Genomic DNA, 10,795 nt, shown 5'->3' with positions numbered 1-10,795 from the left:
TGAGTTAAACATGCCATACAATATATGAGTGCTACTTCCTGATTGACACCCTGTAATGGTCATAAAATATGTTATTGGGGAGGATTAATGCTTGTGATGCTTACAATGGGCCAAATGTCACAGCATACCTGCCATGTTACAGGCTGTGTTTTGTAAAGGCCACTGAGGAGCTGTTTGCATGTACAAGTATCAGTACCTCTAACCTTTGCATTTATAGGTTGATAAGGCTTAATACAAATTACCACTAATTGGCACTTTTATCGTTTTTCCCAAACACAGCACGTGCACGAGCAAGGCAGGCCCGGGAGGAGGCAGAGGCAGCCCAGGCACAGGAGGAGGCGGAGCCAGCGATGGGCGAGGACGAAGGGGAGGCCCAGGAAAGTGAAGGAGTGGAGGAGGCTGAGTGGCCAGTGGAGGCAGAGGTGGCAGCCGAGGAGGAGGTCGTGGTGGCCGAGGAGGAGCTCGTGGCGGCCGAGGAGGAGGTCGTGGTGGCCGAGGAGGAGGTCGTGGCGGCCGAGGAGGCCCAGGAAGAGGGGGAGGATGAGGAGGCCTGTGTGGTGGAGCAGGCGGCCGAAAGTGGTATGTATACATAAAGATTCGATCTTCCTTTTGTCATCCACTATTTGATATGTAGCACTGTTGATTCAAATGTGTTTGAAAATACTATAAAGGCAAACAACAAATTGGGTAGCAACAGACACACTTTGGGGTTAGATAGGGTGCCCAAACCATACCTTTCATCCTGGACACATATTAATGACACAGGTTGTGCGGATGGCTTTCAGGTCGAATTGAAGTGCCACTGAACCTGTGTAGTTAATCTGTATCCAGGAAGAAAGAGATGAGTTGCTCATGTAAGGGTTACATGTCCCTGCTGGTTGCATACAATGTGTAGGCTCATATAGGTGAGTAGAGTTTACTGGTGAATGATCTTTGTAAACTAGATTCCGTATGGCATAAATGGAGTATGGCCAGGCGTGGCTTAGACTGGAGTAACAAGTGGTGAGTGCCCCTGGGCCCTCCTCTAGCTAACCACCCCCTGCGGTCTGCATGTATGTTTTGCACCATAATTGTGTGTATATTTGGTGTTAGTAATGCTTTTGAGCATGGGAGTGGGTTAGTGCTGCAGCTTCCCCTAACTGGCATTCTGACAATGATTTCTGGAGCAAAATATCAGCAGCCAAGCCATGCTTGATTGCACAAATGTACTGAGCATTCCTGAGAGTTGTGTCACTCCCCTGCCAGGCTCCATCATATAAGAGACACTGAACTTTGTTAGCCGATTTGTGATTGGGGCTGCGCGTGGCATGCTTCTCAGAGCTTAGTCATGGGTGGGTTTGGATGGAGAAGGAGCAGTATGACTGTGAGGTGTTCTACAGAGTAAAGGGTAGAGGGCCAAAAACAGGCTTTCTATGTAGTATGTATGCATGTATGTATAGGTGTATGTCTCATATATATAGGTAGATATGTGTGTATATATATCTAGTTATATATAGATATATATATATATATCTATAGCTTGCAAAAAAAGCGTCACTCCAGGTACTTCGTTCAGACAATAAGTTTACTGTAGGTCAACAGTGTTTCGGGCCGAAGCCCGTCTTCAGGACATAAACAGTGTGTGATCATTGCTAAGCATGTTAAATAGCTTACCAGGTCCTTGTGTCGGCGTCGCCATTCCGCCCCCTCCGTGGCGTCGGATCCTCCTTCCTGGTTGTCATAGCCGGAAGTGATGCGGCGCCCATACCGGGGGTTTCACGCAGACGTCTCACTGCCTGTCTGCCAGTAGTCCGTACTGGCAACTACAACAAAACAACATATTGCGTCAAACTTCTTTTCTTTTGTGTTAATATTATATATCATTTCTGATCTGATTTCCTGTCATATTTAGTGTTGTCTTTTGTGTATTTATAAACATAGTGTGTGTGACTGCCTTAGAGTTACGTCTTCTGCTTTAGTCATAGATGTGTTATGGTCAGGTCCCCACTAGATGGTGCTCATGTTGCTTATATTGTTGTTACTATTTGCCATGGTAACGCACATCTACGTGGGTTGTCCTGCTTTGTTACTGCATGACGTATACTTTTGTGAAATAAAATCTCGATCCATGGGTGCTGTAGGTTACTTGTGTGGGATTTGGGTCTTGTCTACAATCAAAACCATTGTGTAATTATTACTATGTCTCGGAGAGGTATAGCTATCCGGAAAAGTGCTTGTTATAGATGTGAAAATATTACCTATTTTTTCTCCTGTAAGGAAGATTAATATTAAAGTGGGTGAACAAACCAAAAGTGTATAGATCTACTGGGGGAAATGGAGATGGAAAATCAACGTGCGTCCATATTAGGGAGCACATTTCATACCTGTGCATCATACATATAGCTGGACATGCCCCTGGTGCATGCTAGTCTCCCCATTTGATCACCATCGAACCAAGTATCAACTGGTATCGATGTTTATTTAATTTAAGTGAGTGCTGGTGTTAGGACCACAGGCCAGCTGTGAGGCCTACCATGGATGTTTGTGTGAACAAACGTGAAAATTCAAAAAAACCCAAATACAAAAAAACATAAAAAAACATGAAAAACTAGTGAAAATGGTCTATTTGTAGATTAATCAACTACGGTTGTTTATCCTATGTCCCTTGGTGGTAATATTGATTTTTAACTGTGCCCACTACTCTGTAGCCCACTGTGCCATGGACCTAATTTACTAAAAGATTTTTTTATATTTTTCCATTTTTTTATTTTTTTATAAAAATAGACCGTAGTCTACTGTCTGTGTGTACTCCACTAGATTCCATTATTCAACTCACTGTCACAGCTAGATGTGTATACTACTCCGGTTATCTTAGTACTGTGTCTGTTAGTGTATGCTAAATCTGTTCTATCAGTACTATTTAACCATCTGCTCATAAGAAACATTTGAAATTAAGGGCTTCGTTTAGACCGTTGGGGCTCACGGTATTGAGCCTACTGATCCAACGGCATTCCAGCTGCAATAGTCTCTTGTCCCTGTCACCTCCACGCAGTGTGGCAGGGACATGGTCGATGATTCTGTATCGGAGTGTAGCCATTCCATGTTTTTTCTCTCCGAAGTGCCGTGCCACGGCTTGGTCACTGGTTCCACTTTGGATAGCATCCCTTATGGCCTTCCGATGTTGAGCCATCCTTTCTTTGAATTGTCTTGCTGTCTTGCCTACGTAGTGTTGTCCGCACGGGCAAGACAGCAAGTAGACCACGTGTGTGGTAGTACATGTGACCACATGTTTAATTTTAAACATGTGGCCTGTGTAGGGATGTCGGAATTGGTCACCTGTGACCATGTAATTGCAGGTCACACACCCCAGACACTTGTAGCATCCGGGTTTTTTCGTCAGGAAGTTGGCTGTCTTCGTGACTCCCAGACCTGTCACATCTGTTCTGACTAGAAGGTCCTTCAGATTAGGCCCCCGTACATAGCTAGGCATGATGCGTTTACCCCTCAAGCTCTTCAGCTCGGGGTCCGTATTTACAATAGGCCAATGTGCCTTGACTTTTTGGATGATTTTGGGGCTCTTGTTGGTGTACTTCGTGACCCATGTCATCATGTCATCCTTCGCCTCCTTGCTCCTGGTTGTAAGGAGTTCAGGCCTGGTTTTTGCACATGCCTTCTGTCTGGCCTTCAGTAGTGCTTCTTGTTGGTACCCTCTTACTATAAATTTATCGTGCATCTCTTCAAGTTGCTTGTCACGTATTCTTGGGTTGCTGTTAATACGACAAACCCGCAGAAATTGTGAGTAGGGTAAACTGGAGATTGTATGTTTAGGGTGGAAGCTGTTGCTGTGTAAGATGGTGTTCCGGTCGGTTGGTTTAGAATAGAGTTGTGTGTGAATCTGACCATTTTCTATCACTATCTGAACGTCCAGGAAATTGACACTGGTTTTGCTCAAGTTGTACGTCAATTTTGCTGCACTGTCTGATGAATTGTGACTCTGTAATATCCTCACTAGGGCATCTTCAGTGCCTGTCCATAACAATAGGATGTCATCTATATACCTCATGTATTTAAAAACATCATTCTTGACACCATTATCTGTAAAAAACAGCTTGTTCTCAACTGCATGCATGTAGGCGTTTGCATATACAGGAGCTGCCGCCGATCCCATAGCGCAGCCTGCGCTTTGATTGTAAAATCGCCCATCGTGTATAAAGCAGTTGTGTGTCAGAGTAAATTTGATGAGGCTTATGAAGAACTCCACCTGAGGGCCTGTATATAGGCGGTTATTTTCTATGAGTTCTTTTACAGCATCTAGACCGGACTCATGCGGGATGCATGTATATAGATTGGTGACATCTATGCTGGCCAGTATCAAACTCTCTGGAACTTGTGTGATGGATGTTAATTCTTGAAGTAACATAGTTGTATCCTTCAGGTAAGTGTTAGTGGCCTGTATGCACGGCTGCAGATAATGATCGATGTAGATCGCCAAAGGCTCACAGAGCGACCCCCGGGCAGAGATGATGGGTCTTCCCGGAGGGCGCTCTGCGTCCTTGTGGATCTTTGGTATGGTGTAGAAAAGAGCTGTTTTGGGATCCTTTCTTGTCAATAGGTTCTGTGTCTCCTTAGAGATCAGTCCTTCCTCCACTGCTGATGTCAGTAATGTTCCCAAATCTTTGGAATATCGTTTGGTGGGGTTATCTCCCAATAGCTCGTAGGTATTGGTGTCCGTCAGTTGACGATTGCACTCCTCACGGTATTGACTGATGTCTTGGACAACGATGGAACCCCCCTTGTCCGCCCCTCTGATTATTATGTCCTGCCTGGCTCTGAGATTTTTTAGGGCCTGGCGCTCCTCTCTGGACAAATTAGGTCTCATAGTTGTGGGCGTAGTATGACTGGTTGAGTCCATCATTCTAGAAAATGTCCGTATGGAGGCATTAAATGATTGTGGATCAAATGTGCTGGTTGCTCCCAATTTTTTTCTTATTATGCTGTAATCACCGTCTTGTGGTAGTGCTGTGGTATCTGGTTTTTTATCATAGAACTCCCTTAAACGCAATTTTCTCTGGAATTTATAGTTTTCAACTTGGACTTGAAATTCATCATGTTGCGTTGTTGGTGTAAAACTCAAACCTTTGCTTAGCAGTTTGGTTTCCATTGTTGTAAGGGGAGTCTTCGATAAATTAAAAACTAGTTCCTGTACCGATTCGTTGTTTTCCGCTTTCTGGAGTCTGCGGCTCTGCCCCCCTCTTCTTGTTCTTTTGAGGTGCCCGGGGCCATTCTCTCCCGGTTCCTGATTATGGACCGGGTGTCCACTCCTAAAGGGAGAGTGGGTCTATTTCTGCCTCTCCTGCTGGTAGTCGGAGTTTCAGTATCACTGGCCGAGGTACTTGTATAACCCCCTTGCTGTCTGGGGGGTCTTCTATCCCTCCGGTTCCTGGTGAACTGGACGTTCTGGCCGCGGTTTTCATTGTTGAGCCATCTGTATACCCGATGCTGTTGGTAATCTGCCTGCACTTTCTGAAATTTTTCTTTCTTGAACTTCAAAATGTCACGTCGATAATTTTCAACATTGACTTTAATTTTGTTCATCCAATCAGTGCTTGTATCCTCGTTAAGGGACTGCAGATGTTCACCTTCAAATGCTGTGATTTTTTCTTTAATCAGGTTCAGCTCCCTGGTAGATTCTTCTATCACCAGGAGGATCAGATCCATAGAACACTTGTTCAGGATACTGATCCACCTGGTGCAGAAGGCCGGATTATGTCGGCCTATAGTGGGGGAATTATGGACTCTAAATCCCCTGGGGATTTGCTTATTTCTGAAATATTCAGACAGGGTGAGTCCGTGCATGAGGAAATCAACCTCCTTCTTTTTCATGCGGATTAATTCCTGGAAAACATCATCCCCTGTGGATTGTACCCCTATATCGAATACAGGTTGAGTGTACAGTATCCCTCCTGCATCGCTATCAGAATAGCTGAAAACATCAGTATTGGCGCATTGCTGCATCTGGACGGTGTCCTCGCCTGTCACTACAGGTGTCGCCATGACAACGTGAGAAGATCAGTATCACGTGGAGTACAGACAGTTCTGTGCAATTAAAGTGCCAAGTGCAATCACTGTCAAGGGATCCTGTGTGTCCGTGACTCCCCTGTGAAGGACGGATTCCTTTGGTGCAGACAGTGCTGGTTAGATCCTGGATAGCTGGTATAGACCGGCAGGGAAGCTATAAACAGTGCGGGTGCCTTGATATATATATATCCAAGGGTAAGGATCACACTCTCCTCCATATAATGGCAACTGCCGGGGTGTCAGCCACAGAGATGAGGACACTCACCGGTCTTTCTTCAAAAAAGATATTTTATTCCATATCACCACATCCAATAAAGTGCAAAGTGCATGACAGTGGGCCTAGGGCCAACGTTTCGGTCTGCCAATCAGACCTTTGTCAAGGCCCCCACTATCTCCTCCTAAAGTGCATAACCCACAGAACATCATGTGTGCCTTACTGTATATCCACCCCACAGGTAGCAGTGTACTCCCCCAAAGCATATACGAAAATCTGGATCAGCCCTGAATCCTATGTTAAACATACAACTATTGCCTAAACATATTACCATGGTTTATGAGTAACTGGCGCCAAAATACTCGCCTGCCACGCTGGTAGATAGGAAGCGCCGCACACCTGGGCTAGCTTCCATACTTCATCCATATCCCCAGCGTGTAGCGCCAAACCCGGAAGTACGTCACTGCCGCGTCACTTCCTGTACGTGGAACGCACAGCCAGGAAGCGTGCGCTCCATCCACATCCACATACTGTAGCGGCGCGTCACTTCCTGCGCATGGAACGCACAGCTAGAAAGCTTGCGTTCCATTGCGATATAAACGGGGCATTACCAGATCCATTCTTACATCTTAATAATCAACAAGAAACGGGGAACTGCCTAACCTACCTAGCGCAGCCCCAAATTAGTAATCAACGATAATATTACCTCAAACTGCATATTACTACTGCCTGAGGGGACCCTACAAAGCACACATAATGTACTGCCACCTAGTGGTAAATATAAAGTACAAAAATAATGATAAAAAATATAACAAAAAAAATCCTAATACACACAAAAAGATACATAATACATAAAAAAGACACATGTACCCAGGACACTGTCATTAAGGTTGCTCAGACCATCCAGAAATTACCAGGACCACCTCATAAGAAAACAGACAAAGAATTATTTTCATTAAGGCCCCTAGGGGCCACCGTGTCGAGTTTGTGGATCCATTTCACCTCCTTCCTGAGTAGGATCAACCCACGGTCACCACCTCTTAGCAATGGGGGAACCCAGTCAATGATCATGTAACTTAATGAAGAAATCTGATGTTTATATTTCAAGAAGTGCGCCGCCACAGGTTTATCAGTAAATTGGTGGGCGTACGCCAAGCGAATTGACGACCGGTGCTGATTCATACGCTCGCGAAATGTTCGTATCGTTTTCCCCACGTAGAGGAGGCCGCAGGGGCAGCGTAGAAAATAGACCACATGATCCATAGTACATGTCAGATGATGCTGAAGGGTGATCTTTTGGCCCGTATGGGGGTGGTGGAAAGATGAACCACTGATGAGTCCCCGGCACGTAATGCAACTTGTGCAACGGAAGCAACCTTTCCTGGTCAACAACCATCTCTTATCGGTTGACGGGCTTGGGGTGACATCAGGCCGCATTAATATATCTTTCAAATTTTGCCCGCGTCGTGCCGCAATCAAGGGGGGTGCTTCAGTAATTCCTTTAAACACTTGATCAGTGCCCAAAATGCGCCAGTTGTTTTTAATGGATCTCTCCATGGTTTTCAGTTTGGTGTCGCATTTCATCACCACTGTCATGCGTTTGGAGTTGCACTTTTTCTTCAGGTTAGGTGAGGTATGGATCTCTCTTGCCCTTCTGAGGCTATTCTGTATATCTCTGTCACGATATCCTCATGCCCGAAATCTCTCACAACATTCCTTTATTTGTCGTTCAGCTGCCTCTGGTTCAGAGTTGTTTCTATACACCCGCAGCAGTTGCGAAATGGGCAGTTTTGATTTTAACCCATCCGGGTGATGACTTGATGACCACAGAAGTGTGTTCCGATCTGTCGGTTTACGGAAAAGTGTGTACTCCAGGTGAGTACCTCTCCTTAGTACGGTCACATCCAGGAAGTTCATACTGTCCCGGTCAGCAACTGCTGTGAACCGGATGGGGCTGTCCAATTCATTTAACTGCTGCACCATGCAGTGGAAGGACTCAATAGTGCCTCTCCAAATTAAAAACAAATCATCGATGAACCTTTTAAAATAAAGGATGTTTGCACCGTGTCTACCCAAAATATGCACCGTCTCGTAGGCCGCCATATAAAGATTGGCGAACCCCGGCGCTAAATTTGAACCCATGGCGGTTCCTGATATCTGCATATAGTAACCGCCATGGTACAAAAAATGATTCTTGGTCAAAACTAGTTCGATCAGTTGACATAAAAACTCCACAGGAGGTCCCTCATAGGGTCCTACAGTCAAGGCCTCACGTACAGCTTGTATTCCCCCTTCATGGGGAATCACCGTGTACAGTGATGAAACATCCATAGACGCTAAAATGCAATCCTCAGAAAGGTCACATAAGTCGCTGAGGCCCTCCAGGAAGTGGCTGGTATCTTTAATATAACTGTTACTTGCCTGCACACATGGCTGTAGGAAATGATCTACAAACTGGGCCAGCGGTTGTAATAATGAGCCACATGCAGAAATTATAGGTCTCCCTGGAGGAGCCTCAAGCGACTTATGCACCTTAGGCAAAGTGTAAAAAATCGGACATCTAGGGTGTTCCACCTGTAACAACTTGAACACAGTATCATCAATCCTACCCATATTGCGGGCATGAGACAAGGTCACATCAATCTGTTTTTTGATCATACTCATGGGGTTAGATGGTATCGGGTGGTAGGTGTCCGTATCCCCCAACTGCCTTCTGACCTCACGGTCATAGTCAGAGAAGTTCTGCAGTACCACCGCACCCCCTTTGTCCGCACTCCTAATGACCAAGGAGTTATTACCTTTAAGATCTCTTAGTGCATTACGTTCTTCTCTCGTCAAGTTGTCAAATGTTCTACAATCCTGTAGATGTTTCCCCTTGACTTCACTATCCACCACTTTCAAAAAAGTTTTTAAGCTGGGATTCACAGAAGGTGGGTCAAAGGTACTAGGTTTCGACATAAAAATAGGTACAAAGGACCCCTGATCAGCTTTATTAGAAAAAAAATCTTTTAAGCGCAACTTGCGCCCCATTTTATAATGATTAATGGACCAGTCAAAGGTGTCAAATTTACACGTGGGAATGAAACTCAAACCCTTCATTAGTAAGGACTCCTCAGGCGCTGTTAGTATATGGTCTGATAAATTGAATATCAATTTCTCCTGTTCTTGCCCCATCTGCCGCCTCTTGTATCTCCCCCTCCGTGGGTGTAACCTCCTGCTCCTTGATCTTTTACCCTTCTTGGTCTGGGTTCTCTCCCTAAAAAAGTGGAGGACGATGCGTGATCAAGTGGGGGTCGGTTAGCGGAGGCGTCAGAGTCTGGGGATGAATCTGACCCACGGGGGCCCTGGTAGCCTGTTCTAAAGTGGGGTCTAAATCTACGGCGGTTGTCAAAAGATTCCCCACTCAACCACCGATAGACTGAGTGTTTCTGGTAGTCAATCTCAACAGTATCCCACTTCTTTCTCTTAAATGCCAGTAGATCAGCTCGATACTTATCTATCTGATCCTGGAGTTTTTTTAGCCAGTCGCCTGATTTGTCCTTACCCTACCAATGTAGGGTTGAATGTTTTTTCAAATTCCTTGATGTCACTTTTAATTTTCTTTAGCTCATTTCCCACTTCCTCTATTACAAGGACCATTAAATCAGAAGAACATTTGTTTAGCACCCCGCACCATTTGATGCAGAATGCTGAACTTTTATATATATATATATATATATATATATATATATATATATATATATATATATATACACACACCTCTCAGAATGCATGTTTCAAATGTAGGTTTGACTATGTTAAATGTATGCAGGAATATCATTAGTCATTTTTAATTTTGAATTTCCTCAACAGATGAGCCTGCCCAAGCAGAGGAGGGTCGCCGTGGGGCCCTCGTAAGACTGCGAGGCCTGATGCGCCTCATGCTGGAAGAAATGGACCGGCTAATAGATGCTGAAGATTAATTTTTTTTTGTTTTGACATTGGTTTATTAATAAATGGTTATTTAAAGTTGAAAGTTGTCAGTGTATTTTTCTAACATGCTAAAGTATATGTGTAAGTTGTTTAAAATGTTTAAAATAAGCAAAATGTACATAGTGTATATAGATGTATGTTTGGGTCACATGCTGTAAGGGTTAATGTGTGTCATGAATGTAGTAGGAATGTGGGTCAGTATAGATGAGCATTTAATTGATTGCAATTGCTAACAATCCCTTTTACAGGAGGTTGCCTAATAGCCTAAGTGGGTCATGTGATCGCTGTGTGTACTCAGTACAAAATTGTGTTGGATTGTGCGTAAATACTCCGCATCGGGGCGTACGGACAGCTTTCCGTACGTTCTCACGCGGGAAGACCGTGCTTGTGCGGGAAGACCGTGCTTGTGCGGGAAGACCGTGCAAGAATCTGTACGTTTCCCCCCGCACACGCATGGTTTATATGTCGTCCGTACACACGCCCTGTTCTTACAGAGTGAGTCCGTCCAAATGCGGAGGACACGTGGGCGTTTCTACGGACGATGGCCGCACG

At 44.8% G+C, this 10,795-nt stretch overlaps 1 long non-coding RNA gene across 1 annotated transcript; it reads left to right on the top strand.

The window, feature by feature from the left end:
• Positions 1–329: 329 nt before the first annotated feature.
• Positions 330–10,223, top strand: LOC146026624 (uncharacterized). Its single transcript, XR_014454504.1, has 3 exons — positions 330–440; positions 483–579; positions 10,124–10,223. It is a non-coding gene; the product is annotated as an uncharacterized LOC146026624 (long non-coding RNA).
• The last annotated feature ends 572 nt before the right edge of the window (positions 10,224–10,795 follow it).

Source organism: Crinia signifera, chromosome 1, assembly GCF_055691185.1.
Source record: "Crinia signifera chromosome 1, ASM5569118v1, whole genome shotgun sequence".
In the NCBI taxonomy this organism is placed as follows: Eukaryota; Metazoa; Chordata; class Amphibia; order Anura; family Myobatrachidae; genus Crinia; species Crinia signifera.
This window is presented reverse-complemented; position numbering and strand designations above follow the sequence as displayed.